We start from the raw sequence: 16,474 nt of genomic DNA on the forward strand, positions 1-16,474 counted from the left end.
AATCTTGATGCTCTATCAATATCATTTAACAAAAAGAAAACCATAATCTGTTAGTAAATATAATTATACTTATTCATTATAAAAAAGACAAAGAAATCCTCTGGATCAGATTAGAAAATATTCTTCCATTTTTCCCAATTTTAACTCATATTCACAATAATGCATCCACGCCTCCCATTCCCCCAAAAACCGAGCCTCACTTTCTTCATTTAAAATAGCTGTGAGTTTTGCCATTTCTGCCACTTCAAACATTTTAACAATCCAGTCTTTTTTCTCGGGAATTTCGATCCCTTTCCATTTCGCTGCATAAAGCAGTCTCGCAGCTGTTGTGGCATAAATCAAAAAGGTTCTTTGTGTTAGTAAGTCGTCTGGAATCATACTCAATAACATCATTTCTGGTGTTTTGGGTATATTTTTTTATAATATTAGTCTCAATTCATTGTAGATCATGTCCCAAAAGTCTTTAGCTTTATCACAGGTCCACCACATATGATAAAAGGAACCGATTTCTTTGTTACATTTCCAACAGATAGGGGACATTGTTTTGTAAATCTTTGCAATCTTCTTAGGTGTTAAATACCATCTATACATCATTTTATAAATGTTTTCTCGCACTGACTGTGCTTTTATTCCTTTTAGGTCTTTAGACCATAGTCGTTCCCATTTATTTAAGGCAATATCATGTCCCACATTTTGAGCCCAATCGATCATAGTTGGTTTGATCGTGTCCTGCTCACAATATAATGTTAAAAGGAGATTATACATTTTAGAAATCAGTTTTGTATTATTATCTAATAGAATCCTTTGAAAAGAAGATTTTTCTTTAGAAAATCCTTTTTTGACATCTTGTACAAAAACTGATTTAATTTGATAGTATTGGAGCCATTGTAAATCATCCTTAAGAAGTTGAAAGTCTTTTAGTGAGCATTTCTTTCCATCCCATTTAATTAGATCTTGATAGGTGATAAATTTGTCTGGTCTAAGTGGGCGCAATGTTAACATTTCTTGAGGCGATATCCACATTGGTGTTTCTGGTTCCAAAATATGTTTATATCTCATCCAAATACGGAATAAAGAGGACCTGATTATATGATTACGGAATGTTGCTTGTAATTTAATTTTATCATACCACAAGTAGCCATGCCATCCGCTTAAGTTATTATAACCTTCCAAGTCTAGCAAACGTGTATTTGACAAATCCATCCAGTCTTTTATCCATACTAAAGCTACCGCTTCAGCGTAAAGTTGAAGGTTAGGTAGTGCTAAACCTCCTCTAGTTTTTAGATCCACTAAATATTTATAAGCAGTCCTTGGTTTTTTCCCTTGCCAGATGAAATTTGAAATGTCTTTCCTCCAGGTATCAAAGTATTTAGTGTGTGATATTATTGGCAAATTTTGGAATAAAAAGAGCATCCTTGGTAGAACATTCATTTGAATCGTTGAAATACGTCCCATTAATGACAATTTTTTATTTGACCATATAATCATATCAGTTTTAATCTTACCCCATAGCTTGAGGTAATTGTTAATTATCAGATCTTTATTCTTTGCAGTAATCCAGATTCCCAGGTATTTAACTTTGTTGGCTTTCTCCCAACCAGTATATGATATAAATTCCTGTTGCTGTATTTCCGGTAAATTTTTAAATATTATCTTTGTTTTTTGTTGATTCACTTTAAAGCCTGATATTTTCCCAAAGTCGTCCAAAGTCTCCCGAAGTATGTTCATTGACTGTGTTGGATTCTCCAAAATTAACAGGAGGTCATCCGCGAATGCTCTCAACTTGAATTCATGTTTTTTAATTCTTAATCCGCGGATGTCCTCCATACTTCTTAGTTTCACACATAGCGGTTCCAACACCAACAAAAATAAAAGTGGAGACAGGGGACATCCCTGTCTAGTTCCTTTCGTGATTTGGCAATTATCTGACATTGATTCATTAACCAAAATTTTCGCCTGTTGGGAGGTATAGATAGCCGATATACCTTTCTGAAAACGATCTCCAAAATTCAATTTATCCAAAATCTGTTTTAAAAAATTCCAAGAGACCATATCAAAGGCTTTTTCTGCATCTAAAAATACAAAGGCCGCAGTTTGTTGGATGTTCTGATCATAATATTCCAATGAGTCTAGTAAAATTCTTACATTGTCTTTTATTTGCCTACCTGGTATAAAGCCTGCTTGGTCTTCGTGTATAAGATCCTTAATAAATTGTTTTATCCTACATGCCAAAACCGAAGCAAAAATTTTGTAATCCACATTTAACAGCGATATAGGTCTATAATTAAATGTTTTTTCTGGATCCCTTCCTTCTTTAGGTATCAATGATATAAATGCATGTGACCAAGTCTCCGGGGATATTCCCTCGTCCAAAATTGCATTATAGAGTAAACCAAAAAAGCCAACTAGATTGTCACTGAATATTCTATAAAATAGTGCAGTAATTCCATCTGGTCCAGGTGTTTTATCCGTTTTTTGTCTCAGTATTGCTTCTTGTATTTCTTCTCTTGTAACTGGAGCTTCAATACATTCTCTCTGGGTCGTTGATAAAGCTTTCATCTGTATTGAATTTAAGAATTTATCTATTTTCTGCTTTGGAGTATTTTCTTTCTGATATAACTTGGAATAAAATGAAACAAATTCTTTTTGAATTTCTGAAGTTGAATAGACTGGTCCTTTAACAGTTTGGATTTTTGTTATAATCTTCTTTTGAAATGAATCCTTCAACTGTGTTGCTAAAAATTTTCCTGGTTTATTTGCATATTCAAAATATTTTTGTTTAGCAAGTTTCAAATTTTTATTCATTTCCTCCATTATTGCCAAATTTAATTGGTGTTTAGATGCAGAAATCTTTATTTGAATTTCTCTTTTCTCCTCTTCCTGTGTTACCATTACCAATTTCTGCTCCAAATTTTGTAAATTCCAAAGTATATTGTTTGTAAATTGTAATTGAGTCTTCTTCCAAGCCGAATGTTTCTGTATCATAAAACCTCTCAAAACAGCTTTAAATGCATCCCAAACTGTATTCAGAGAAGTTTCCCCATTAAGATTTATTTCAAAGAAGTCTTTCATTAAAGCCTGTAATTCCTTTTGTATCTTATTGTCTTTTAGAAGTTTATCATTCATTCGCCATCTAAATGCTTGTTTATTGTTCCAATCAAAAGTAACAGGATTGTGATCAGAAAAAGTTCTAGGTAAGATATGGATTTTGCGTAGCTGAGTGAAGATTGATTTACTGGCCCATATCATATCAATTCTGGAGTGTGAATCATGTCTCGCTGAATAAAAGGTGTATTCTTTAGCCGTTGTGTTCATTGTTCTCCAAATGTCTTGTAATTCTAATTCTGAAGCCATGGTGAAGAAAGTTTTAGGTAAGCATCCGTCATTGACGTCTTTTGCTTTTGATTTTTTGTCCAAAGATGGGAGAATAATTCCATTGAAGTCGCCCATCAATAAGATTTGATCTTTTGCGTGTTGGGCTATCAAATCGTGTAGTTTTTCATAGAAGGATTTTTTCCCTTCATTGGGTGCATAAATTCCAACCACTATTGTCCTTTGTCCCAATATTTTAGTTCTGATAATTACAATTCTTCCTTCATTATCTTTATATACTAATTCTGGGCAAAGACTGGGGTGGTCATAAATTACCACTCCCTTTGTTTTAGTTTTAGCTGAGGCGATAAATGCTTGCCAAGCACCTGTTTCTCCAAGTATTTTTTATGGTTTGAAGCTATATGAGTCTCTTGTAGACAAATTAGGGAGTATTTATATTTCTGTAAATATTTGAAAATTCTAGCCCTTTTAGTTTTCTCATTCAGTCCATTTACATTCCAAGAAATTGCTTTTGCCATGGTGTAGTATTTTTTAGCAAAATAGAAAGTCTATAATTTGGTACCTCCTTCTGCACCCTGTGCCTCTTCTTCTTCCTCTTCTTCTTCCTCCTTCTCCCCAGGTAATTCTTTAAGGTCCATTTTATATTTTCTCAGAAATTTCCCCACATCTGCTTGAGATAGAATTGTCGTTTTCACTTCCTTGTAGGTGAAAGCCAAACCTTGTGGCATGATCCAACGGTATTTGATACCATTAGCTTTCAATGTAGACACAAAGTCTTTGTAATTATTCCTCTGTGAGAGTAGATGCCTTGGAATATCCTTCAGTAATATAAGAGAGGAATCTCCTGCTGACACTGGATTTTCATAGTGAATCTTCATAATCTTGTCTTTAACTCTAGTGTCATAAAACACTATCATCAAATCTCTTGGCTTAGATCTTCTCATTCTAGCAGGTAGTGGTATCCTGTATATTCTGTTAATGGCTTGTTTTAGTTCTTGTTCATCTATCTGAAATAAGTAGGCCAAATTTGGTAATACAGTTTCTTTATTGTCTCCCATCATATCTGGAAAGTTGCGTATACGAAGATTAGTCTCTCTCACTCTCATCTCCATCATTGCCATTTGATTTTTTGCCGGCATCTGATCAGTTTGTATTGTTTCAATCTGTTTTTCTTGGCTTGTTAATTTTTTCTTTGTATCCTTGTGCTCATCCATCACTTTCTTAATTGATGCATCCATCGCTTGCATATCTGTCTTCATAACAGTCATTTGAGTTTTTACTTCTTTCAAGTCTCCCGTAACCACATCCAACTTCTGATTAATAGCTTGGGATGCTTGACCAAGATTTGTCATCATAGAAGTCAACTGTGCCATCTGTGTAGACATCTGTTCAAACTGTTTATTTGTTGCCTCAGTTTGTTTAGTTAGCATGTCCTGTAATTTTTTTTCCATGGTTGAGGTTTGTAATGAGTCCCTTAGTTTAGTATAGGCAGGGCTGTGTAGTGAGCCAGAGCGGGGTCGAGACATTTACATTCAGAAGAAGCTGGTAAAATACATGTCCACAGACAGGGCCTTTAAAGTACTAATTAAAAGATAATAGTTCAAACATCAGCCTTATAATTTTTTCGGGTTGAAAAGAGTCGAAATTGGCTTTAGAATTGCATTTTAAAGTTTTGAAATACCAGTGAGTTTTTTCGGTCGCTCTAGATCGGGTTAATCAGGAAGTATACCGGAAGTTGCTAGTGTTGCGGACCTTCTACCGCCTCTTCTCGATGGTTATTCCTTCAGGAATGATTTCAAAGTAACTCGAGTGCGACGCGTATTCAGTCCCACGGCTACTTCCTGTTGTTTTAGTTCCGATGATAGAGAGGGTGTTATAGAGAGTCTTCCGTTCCAGGCACTCCCTTACTACAAACGTGGCAGGAAATTCTTTTCGCCGGAAAATCAGGAAGAAAGATCACCCTCCCCTTTCCTCGGACCTTCTCATTGGTGATAATTCTTGTCAATCTAAAAGGTATCCTTCCGACTCTTTGTTATGGTTTGGGCTGATCGATTTGATAAGGCTCCTGTCGCTAATCCCGATGACTAACTCAAGTCAAACTTTTTCAGTTCGAATTAAGGGGGAGTGGGGGTCCCAGAAATATTCTTATCAGCCCCCCGTCTGTTCAAATTTCCAGTAAGTAGACGCAGAGTTCTTTTGTACTCACTTGGGTGTCAAGAGGTGAGGTTCTTTTCTTTATGTAGTCCTTATGTTGGTATTAAGGTGGTGGAGGGTAGAGCTTGAGGCCAAAGTTGCGTTTTGGCGATGTCCTTCCCTAGTGCCCTCGCAGGACCGGCGTCCAGGACTCCGAGGGGCTTAAAAAAGCCCCCTCAGAGTACCTAGGAGGTCAAACCGCGTTTGCGGGCTGCAGGGAGTTCCTGCTTTCCAACCCACTTGCAAGGGTCGGATTGGGGTATCTGTGTACCCCAGAAATAACGCAAACTTGGATTTCTCCCAGGACAGCCTGGGGAAATGGAGTGCTCTCTCCAGCGGCACCACCGGAAGTTGGTAACGTAAATGTATTGACAGGAATGTGCACTAATTAAGAAAGTATCCAGCACCACCCAGAGATTTAACTTCTAGAAAAATGGAGAAGGAGGTTGAAATCAAAAGAACTGCAAATTTAGTACACCAGTGCTGGAATTAGGCATCTCCCAAATGCAAAACAGGGACACAAAGCTGATACCAGAAACTGTCCCTGGCAAGTAGTAGTAATAAATGTTATTGCATATGGCCAAAAGCTGTTCCATCTAGGATTGACAAGCTCCAGGTACTAGCTGGAGATCTCCTGCTATTACAACTGAACTGATCTCCAGGCGATAGAGATCAGTTCACTTGGAGAAAATGGCCGCTTTGGCAATTGGACTCTATGGCATTGAAGTCCCTCCACTCCCCAAACCCAGCCCTCTTCAGGATCCACCCCAAAAACCTTCAGCCTGTGGTGAAAAGTGACCCAGCAACCCTAGTTACATCCTTTAGTTTAATTAAGAATAGGTAGACTACAAAGAGTAGGAGCCCCGTGGTGCAGAGTGGTAAGCTACAGTACTGCAGACCAAGCTTTGCTCATGACCTGAGTTCGATCCCGACGGAAGTCGGTATCAGGTAGCCGGCTGAAGGTTGACTCAGCCTTCCATCCTTCCGAGGTTGGTCAAATGAGTACCCAGCTTGCTGGGGGTAAAGGGAAGATGACTGGGGAAGGCACTGGCAAACCACCCCGCAAACAAAGTCTGCCTAGTAAACGTTGGGATGTAACGTCACCCCATGGGTCAGGAATGACCCGGTGCTTGCACAGGGGACCTTTACCTTTACCTTTAGAATACAAAGTTTAACAAGAGAGGGGAAGAAATTACAACAAAAAACACAAAATTAGATAAATATTAACAGGAAGCAAAATGAAGATATCCTGGTCCAAAAACACAAATAAAGCTGCCACAAATTAGGCCTCAAGCATGGCTTTAGCTTGGATTTTCACAGCAGCCAATGTGAACAATGAGACCACATGGATGAGATCTACCTCAGCTACAAGAAAAATAATTTCCTCTGCTCCTGAACCCGGGTCAAGGCTGGCTCAGATAACCACAAGATATTTAGATCTAGCATTCATTAGAGACAATGGGACAAACCGTGATGGAGGTCCTTTAAATTCCAGGACTCCACAGGGACACAGGTGTTGGGCAATAGGTTTTCAGGTGTACTGAAAAAAAATCAGGGTGTATGCACTGGATACGGGAAGGGGGGGAGATTTGAATTTCACATATTTGAACAAAGTACAGCCAATGGTTTGCTCACTAGGTTCTTCATTAAGAAATTGTACTGTCCAAATATTGCCATAGCCCCTGACCTGAAAGGCAAAGTTCTCCCAAAGTATACCGCACATAAGAATGTCACAATCACCAAAGCACCATAAACTTTTCTAAATGAGGATGCAGTTCCCTAAAACTACTCCTTCCCATTTAAGATGTGTTGCATAAAACGTGATGTTGCAACAAAATTGTATTTTTTTAAAAAAATGCCCGATCAAACAGATAGTGCCTCAGAGTTGGGTATAATACTAAATGGCACAAAATCCCTATTAATCACATTAAATCTTCTGTGAAACACCAGCATTTAGAAAAAATAATTTAAGGAGATAATAATTAAATAAATAATAATAATTACATGCTGCCAAGCTGAAACTGACTTATGGCAACCCCTCATAGGGCTTTCAAGATCAGAAATAAGCTACCTGCACTGGTCAGGGTTGTGCAAAAAACTAAATTAAAAAAAAAAGGTAAATTTTAGGTTTGGGTTTATTGGGCCCAGTTTTTTAGCTAAACCCAGAATAACCCAAATACCCATACCGGTAAAGGGTTTTTTAAAGTATTTCTGGGTTTATCGGGAAAAAAAATGGGTCCATTATACTCTATGCAGATTTTTTTAAGCTCCTTTGGGGGCATTTTTGGAGGTTGAGTTCCCAAATTTTCAGGGTAGCTTCAATGAACTCTCCTTGCATGAACCCCGAAGTTTGGTGAAGATTGGGTCAGGGGTCCAATTTTATGGGGTCCGGAAGGGGTCACCCTCCCTCCTCCATAGAGAAGCATGGTAAGTTTACCATGCTTCTCTATGGAGGAGGGAGCGATCCCTTCCAGACCCCATAAAATCAGACCCCTTACCCAATCTTCGCCAAATTTTGGGGTTCATGCAAGGAGAGTCTTGTGAAGCTATGCTGCGAATGTGGTGACTCTAACTCAAAAAATGCCCCCCCCCCACATGGGAGAATTTTAAAACTACTTACTTTTCACAGTCTGTAATGGCCGCACCGTACCCAAGAATCGTGGGAAAACTCAGTGCAGGCAAACAGAGTTTCCCCACGATCCTTGGGTACGGTGTGGTCATTACAGACTGTTAGGGCTGTCAATTTGGTTCGGTCCGAACTGAAAATCAACCGAATTTCCCCTGATTCGGTGCTTTTCTGTTCGGACGGATCCGAACTCAAAACTGGCCGGCAACCGGGGGGGCCGAATTCAGCGAGTTCGGGAGTTCGCGAATAAATTCGGCCAATTCGGCCGTCAGTAAGCAGCATAACCGTCAGTAAGCAGCATTCTCCTCCCCCGGCCAATCGGTGGGCAAGCTGGGTCTTCTTCTGGCCAATCAGTCAGGATTGAGTACTGGAGGAATCAGCTGATGTGCGGCCCGGCCAGGGAGAGAGAGAGAGAGAGCGAAATCCTCGTGTGTGTGTAGGGGGTGCTTGTGCACATTCGCTCCTTTCTGTGGCTGCAGGGGGCGCATTGTTTGGGGTGCACACACAAAACTTTCACTGGAACTTCAGATGAAGCTTCTTAAGGTACCCCCCAAGTTTTGTAAACATTGGGTCAGGGGGTCCCGAGATATGGGCTCCCCCCTTTTTCTTTCCATGGCTGCAGGGGGCGCATTTTTGGGGGTACAAATCCCAAACTTTGAGCGGAGTTTCAGACCAGTGTTCTTAAGATACCCCCCAAGTTTTGTAAACATTGGGTCAGGGGGTCTCGAGATATGGGCTCTCCCCCTTTTCCCTCCCCCCTTTTCCATTTATGTGGCTGCAGGGGGTGCTTTTTTGGGGATATAGCCCCCAAACGTTTAGCATAGCTTCAGTGAATTATTCTTAAGATACTACCCAAGTTTTGTAAAGATGGGCTCAGTGGGGGCAGAAATATCGCCTCCCCCCCTTTTCTCTTTCCATGGCTGCAGGGGGCACATTTTTGGGGGTGCAGACACAAAACTTTCACTGGAACTTTAGATTAAGCTTCTTAAGGAACCCCCCAAGTTTTGTGAACATTGGGTCAGGGGGTCCCGAGATATGGGCTTTCCCCTTTCCCCTTTCCCCTATTGGGATGAATGGGGCAGCCGATCCGATCCTGTGTGCATCTCTCCAGAGCAAAACGTTCCGTGCCTAATTGGAATCATCTTGGATTACAGCCCGTCCTGATGGAACAGAAGACAGCCACAGTAAGACCCCTTTGGGGGCTTTAATCTATAATTTTTCTCCTGTGTATGTGTGTGTGTGTGGGGGAAAGCAGAGTCTGTGTGTGTGTGGGGAGGGAGCAGTTTCTGTGGGTGGGGGGGAAGCCAAAGGGGGCTTTCGTCGGTTCTGCCTGGGGTGTGTGTTCCCCCTCGAGTCTCTCGCTCCCTGGTTTGAGGGGGGAGGTTTCAGTTGTGTGTTGCAAAGGTGTTGTTTAACAAGGTTGTGTTTGCAGTTGTTTTGCTAATTTCTCCGCTGTTGTCGGGCTGGGAGCTTTGTGCGTGGGCGGCAAGCTCTGCTGAGAGATGCACAACATTAAGGGTGGGGGGGACCCCTTTCAGGGCCCATATCTCAGCCCCCCCTGACCCAATCTTTACAAAACTTGGGGAGTCTTTCAATAAACGTCCTTTGAAGCTCTGCCAAAAGTTTGGGACCTCTAAGCCCCAAAATGCCCCCCCCCAGAGCCGCGGAAAAGCGTGGTTGTGTTTTTAATGGCTTTATTCGGCCGAATTTTTTTCCGAACTTTGAATTCCCGCCGAATTGAACGGATCCGAAGTGGGGGAGTTCGGACTTCGGCACGTACCGAACCCACAAGGGCCAAATTTGGCCGAATCCGAACTGTACCGAATTTTTTTGTTGTTGACAGCCCTACAGACTGTGAAAAGTAAGTAGTTTTAAAATTCTCCCATGTGGGTTTTTTCTTTCTTTCGAGTTAGAGTCACCAAATTCGTAGCATAGCTTCATAGTTTAAAACTACTTACTTTTCACAGTCTGTAACGGCTGCAACATACCCAAGAATTGTGGGGAAACTCAGTTTCCCATGAATGCTTGCAATAGGTCTGCCAAAAAAACCTGAATACCTATTTGGCTGACTGAGCAATTGGCTATCCGGCTTCAGCTTTATTCTCAGGTTTCGGTATTTGGTAAAGCCAAAACCCAGATATTGCTGAAACGGCTAATTTGAGTTTATTTTCGGTTCAGGTTTATCGATATGCACAACCCTAGCACTGGTATTCAAAGGTTTTCAGCCCTTGGTTATAGAGGTTCCCTTTAATAATCTTCCTAAATAATGGACTCGCAACAACCACTGTTTGGGCTACGTAAATGTTATGTGTTAATCAATATGTTAATCATCATTTATGTCATTGTATATGTTCAGTGGGAGGGAAGGCAGCATAGTATAGCCCGATCTCGTCAGATCTCGGAAGCTAAGCAGGGTCCATACTTGGAAGGGAGACCTCCAAGGAAGACTCTGCAGAGGAAGGCAATGACAGACCACCTCTGCTCCTCACTTACCTTGAAAGCCCCTTGCTGGTGTCAGTATGAGTCAACTGTGACTTGATGGTACTTTATACACACACACACGTTCAGGAATGTAAATGGGCTTTCTTATACTAGTTCTTTGTTGAGTTTATTTTTGGTTTGGGTTTATCCATATGCACAACCCTAGCACTGGTATTCAAAGGTTTTCAGCCCTTGGTTATAGAGGTTCCCTTTAATAATATTCCTAAATAATGGACTCGCAACAACCAGTGTTTGGGCTACGTAAATGTTATGTGTTAATCAATATGTTAATCATCATTTATGTCATTGTATATGTTCAGTGGGAGGGAAGGCAGCATAGTAAAGCCCGATCTCGTCAGATCTCGGAAGCTAAGCAGGGTCCATACTTGGAAGGGGGACCTCCAAAGAAGACTCTGCAGAGGAAGGCAATGGCAAACCACCTCTGCTTCTCACTTGCCTTGAAAGCCTCCTGCTGGTGTCACTATGAGTTGACTGTGACTTGATGGTACTTTACACACACACACACATTCAGGAATGTAAATGGGCTTTCTTATACTAGTTCTTTATTGAGCTCTTTCAGTTTTATCACAGTTTGACTCTTAAATGGTAAAGGGTTGCTGACAACCGCTGTAGAACATTTTTGTGGCCTGTGTCTAAATTTTCAATTTTCAATCTCTACATGATTTTTGAGGGGCTTCTCATGTATACAGAAATGTTTTTTTAAAAAAAAAATTCTTAGAATATTTGAATGCCTCACTGGATTCCATGTAAGGAATATTATTATGTAACAGCAGGTAGTCACTGAACTATCTCTGCGACCTTCTGTCCTGCTTCATAAATTCCAATTGTAGGGTTTCCTGGATCACCAGGGAGATACAAATATTCTTAGGAAAAACAGAATTGGGACCTGCCCAGGACCTTCCTCCCACAGCCTCTAGGACCAAAGCCAGTCCTTGCTTTCTAATCCTCTAGGGACTACGGACATTAACCCTGAGCTTTTGATAGGCTGGCTTCATATCTCCTCTTCTTTGGCTTTTAGGTTTGCTTGCTCCATAACCTCTGTGCCTTGTTTATTGACAGCATTTCGTGGTGAGTTCTGTGGAAGTAGGACTTGGCTACTTTCCGCTATAAAAGTGAATGAGTAGCAGAGTGGCTGGGCTCCCAAAGGTAAGTCAGACTTCACCGGGATTATTGCCTTCTGGTGTTATTCAGGTATCCCTGATGAATCAAACTCAGGTCAGATGTGACCTGAGCAATGATCCACCTAAACTCCATTTAGTGATCAGAGGCAGAAATCTTAAGCAAATATGTCCTGCGGAGGAAAGCAAACCTGCTAACTCTTCAGATCTGATTCCTGTCCATTTTGTTTCGCAGGGACTATAACCTCCTTCCTCTCGTTTTTCACATCAGTTCCTTTGCCCAGTTTGGCCCAAGCTCATCAGGGCTTGGGAGATAAGCAGGGTCAGCCACAGTCAATACTTGGATGGGAGACCACAAACTGTGTGTGTGTGTGTGTGTTAAGTGCCGTCAAGTCGCTTCCGACTCATGGCTACCCTATGAATGAAAGTCCTCCAAAATGTCCTATCTTTGACAGCCTTGCTCAGATCTTGCAAATTTCCTAAACTAGGATATCAGAAATTAACAGTGCTATCCTATGCAGAATTATTCCAGTGTAAACCCACTGATTTCAGTCAGCTTAGATTGGAGTAACTCTGCATAGTATTGCAATGTCAACCGTCTAGGAGCAGAGTTGAGTCTCTAAAATCATAAACTGTTGCTTTACAGTTGGTTTCTGAGGGCCCCAGTGCAAAGGACTAGATTGAAATCTTTGCAACCCTAGATCCTCTAGCATGTGAGGTAATCCTTTTTCCTGCATCATCCGCTAAACACTTCTTATCCAAGGAGGCTCTGCTTCAATTGCCCCAGCCTTATCCCTGAGAATGAGAAACAGCTGAGCTTCCTGTACAATAGGATCTACTATTTAGAATTACTTACCAGGTTACCTTATTAGAAAGTTCACTTGAATTTTAGAAAGGAGGTAAAAATCATTCATACCCGGAGGGCTTCGGAGACAATGAGCAGGCATTGTGTTTATGATGGTTATATTTTTGTATTGGTGCCACGGCTTGATGACTTAATGTGTTCATTTGATAGTGGCATGTTGTGATTTCAATATGCTGTTGTCTGCTTTAATTACATGTTGTGTGATTTTATGACAGCTGCCTGTTTGTCCAGTTGCACACCACTTTTTTTGGTGCATGTGTGTAAGGGGAATCATATAAAACAACAAAGGGGCTGACACAGTTTGAGAGAGGCTTTGCTTTGTTGTGAAGTGCATGTAAATGAAGTTGCTTCCAACTGAGTCAGACCTTTGCGCTATTAAGGTCAGCGTTGCCTCTGATTGGCAGCAGCCCAGATCCACAGTTCATGGCAGGCTTTCAGACCAACACCTTTTTGAACACACGAAGCTGCCTTGTACTGCATCAGACTCTTGGCCCATCAGAGGCAGTATTGCCTGCTCAGACTGGCAGTGGCTCTCCGGGGTCTCAGGCAAGGGTCTTTCACAGCGCATGCTGTCAGATCCTAACTGGAAATGCCAGGGCTCAAACCTGGGACCTTCTGCAGGCAAAGCGGGTGCCTTACCATTGAGCCACAACCAGGGATTTCTTGTTCACATCTGGCCAAACCAATATTTGAAATAACACAAAATCCTAGGAAACGTATTTACCGAGTCCCAACCTCTAAAAACCATTGTCTGTTTCTTGCCTTTTATACATATAGGATTTTCAGGAAGTTGCTGGTTTCTTTTGAAAGGACAGAGGAGCTGGGTTTGTAGGCTTTGGACAAAACCAGGATAACACTGCTTTGTATCTGCGTTGATAATGGAGTCTGTGTAGAGGGTGTTGCTTTGAGAGGTTTTTTTTTTAAAATCAGCTCTAACTCGAGCTTCATGAGTCCTTTCACCAAGTCCATGGCCTTTGATTTCATTTTGAATTCTAAATGAGCACTGCCCCCTTTTAAAAAGAATGGATCCATATTTTCTGTCACTTCCTCTATGGTAAGAAAAGCTTCCTTCTGTCAAGGCAGCTCTTAAACGCATAAAGCCTCTTTCTGCTAAAAATTATGTTTTGTTCTGATAATCTCCTTGTCGGTTGACATATCAAGGGGATTCCAAGGGCTTGTGCAAATGTTAAGATGTTTTTAAACAGATTCTCCTTGGAGTACCCCACCCTCCCTTTCCGGTGTGTCTGTAAAAGAGCCTGATGCATTTCCACTCCACTGCCTCTGATGAAGTGAGCTCTGGCTCACCTACGTTTAGGGTTGCCAGCTCTGGGTTGGGAAATACCTGGGGATTTTGGGGCGGAGCCTGAGGAGGGCGGGGTTTGGAGAGGGGAGGGACTTCAGGGCCACAGAGTCCAGTTGCCAAAGTGGCCATTTTCTCCAGGGGAACTGATCTCTGTGGCCTGGAGATCAGTTGTAGTAGTGGGAGATCTCCAGCCACCACCTGGAGGTTATATCCAAATTAAAGCTTGTGCTGAACCAGTAAATTATACAAATGAAACAGCACTTATGGCCAAACAGAAACTTATCAAATAGTGTTCGATTTATGGTTGCCAGGTCCCTCTTCGCCGCGGGCGGGAGATTTTTGGGGCGGAGCCTGAAGAGGGTGGGGTTTGGGGAGGGGAGGGGCTTCAATGCCATAGAGTTCAATTGCCAAAGCGGCCATTTTTCTCCAGGTGAACTGATCTCTATCGGCTGGAGATCAGTTGAATTAGCAGGAGATCTCCTGCTACTACCTGGCAGTTAACAGACGAAAAAGAGCACTTCCGTGCTATTACCATCCGGTTTGGAAATCAGCACGGAGATATTAGTACAAAAGTAGACACAAAGAATTGTGTTTAAACATGTAATAAACCAAGGTGTAGTGATACATACAAGGAACACATACAACTATATACAAATGTACAAATATTATTCTAATGCAGTCTTTGTGCATTTGTATATAGTTGTGATTCCCAATTTCCAGTGGAGTGATTCCCAATTTCCAGTGGAGTGGACAATTGTGGATCACGTTGGATTTGATAGTAGTGAATGGACTTTTGAGAGACACATATTGTGGATAGAATATGTGTGTGTTTATGTGGAACTTTGTAACTTGTGGCATATATGTAACAGTTGTATATTAGTAGGAATAGAACACTATTTGATAAGTTTCAGTTTCATTTGTATAACCACCTGGAGGTTGGCAACCCTACCAACACTGGAATAAAGTTTTGTTCATCTTTAAAGGGCCCTTGGCTTCCTAGTTCACCCTGCTTCTCACCCTGGCTTCCTCAACGTCTTGTTTTGCAGCCATGGCGATGCTGAGGGCCCTGCTCCTCTTGGCTGGTTTGGCGCTGCTGAGTGGTGAGTAAACAGCTTCAACTCCTCCTTCGCTCTCCACATGGGGATCCAATTTTTAATGGCTTTGCATTGCACTGCCCAGAAATCTCCCCACATTCCCCACACTGCCCCAAAAAATAAGTTCCCATGTTCACTCAACCTGAGCTCCCTTCTTTAGAAAGTACTTTAAACCTTTGTATTACCTTATTTCATGGGTAAGTCTCGAAAGAGATAGGTCACTCCTTTGTATTCTACATGAATTAGCAAAGAAGATAATTCATGTAATTCATTGCAAAGATCAAAGGCAGATATTTACATTGCTACAGAGTGGGGGAAAAACAGCATTTTGAAAGCAACAAATTAGTTTTGTTGTGTTTTACCTATTTGATGCTCCTGAAATTGGATAAAAGACCCCTACCTCCACAGTCATTCTACTTGGAGCTGAATAATGCCTTTGCTTAATCTGAGAATTTTGCAAACATTGCCTAATCGTTCTTCAGCTTGAAGACTTTTTTCTTTAATAGCTTCCGTTATTCAGAAATCGAAAACTTCACCGCAGCCACTTGAACCTCCTGATCTACACAACCCGAAGTGGACCAACAGGATTTTCAGGGTATCTGACAAAGGAAGCGCTGACTCTCGAAAGCTCATACCCCCAAAATCTTGTTGGCCTCTAAGATGCTCCTGGACTCAATTCTAGCTGTCTACTCAAATCTAGCGGTTCTACTGTTCTACTGCTTAGCGTTTTTAAGCAGAGTTACACCATTCTCAATCCACTGACCTCAATGGAGGTGTAACTCTGCTTAGGATTGCATTGGGTAATGCCAGGAAATATACACCTATCTACGCACTACTGTGTGTGTGTGTTAAGTGCGGTCAAGTCGCTTCCGACTCATGGTGACCCTATGAATGAAAGTCCTCCAAAATGTCCTATCTTTGACAGCCTTGCTCAGATCTTGCAAATTGAAGGCTGTGGCTTCCTTTATTGAGTCAATCCATCTCTTGTTGGGTCTTCCTCTTTTCCTGCTGCCCTCAACTTTTCCTAGCATGACTGTCTTTTCTAGTGACTCTTGTTGTCTCATGACGTGACCAAAATACTACAGCCTCAGTTTAGTCATTTTAGCTTCTAGGGTCAGTTCAGGCTTGATTTGATCTATAACCCACTGATTTGTTTTTTTGGCAGTCCACGCACTACTAGAGGGTAACGAAAAATCACATAGTTCAACCAACCTACTATAACTAATTATATTCAGCATGTATGCTCACAAATATACATATAACAACAATAATACAACCCCAATAATGCACATCCATACATATAAATACATCAAAAAATCTTATAACATACTTTTTGGCTGAAAGCCTAATAGTATCTCTTCAATGGTCCAAAAACTAGACATAAATTATCCAGTGATGGCTAGATATTTAGGCGTTTCAGCCATCATTGGATAACTTATG

The sequence above is a fragment of the Euleptes europaea genome, chromosome 3, assembly GCF_029931775.1.
Source record: "Euleptes europaea isolate rEulEur1 chromosome 3, rEulEur1.hap1, whole genome shotgun sequence".
Taxonomy (NCBI): domain Eukaryota; kingdom Metazoa; phylum Chordata; class Lepidosauria; order Squamata; family Sphaerodactylidae; genus Euleptes; species Euleptes europaea.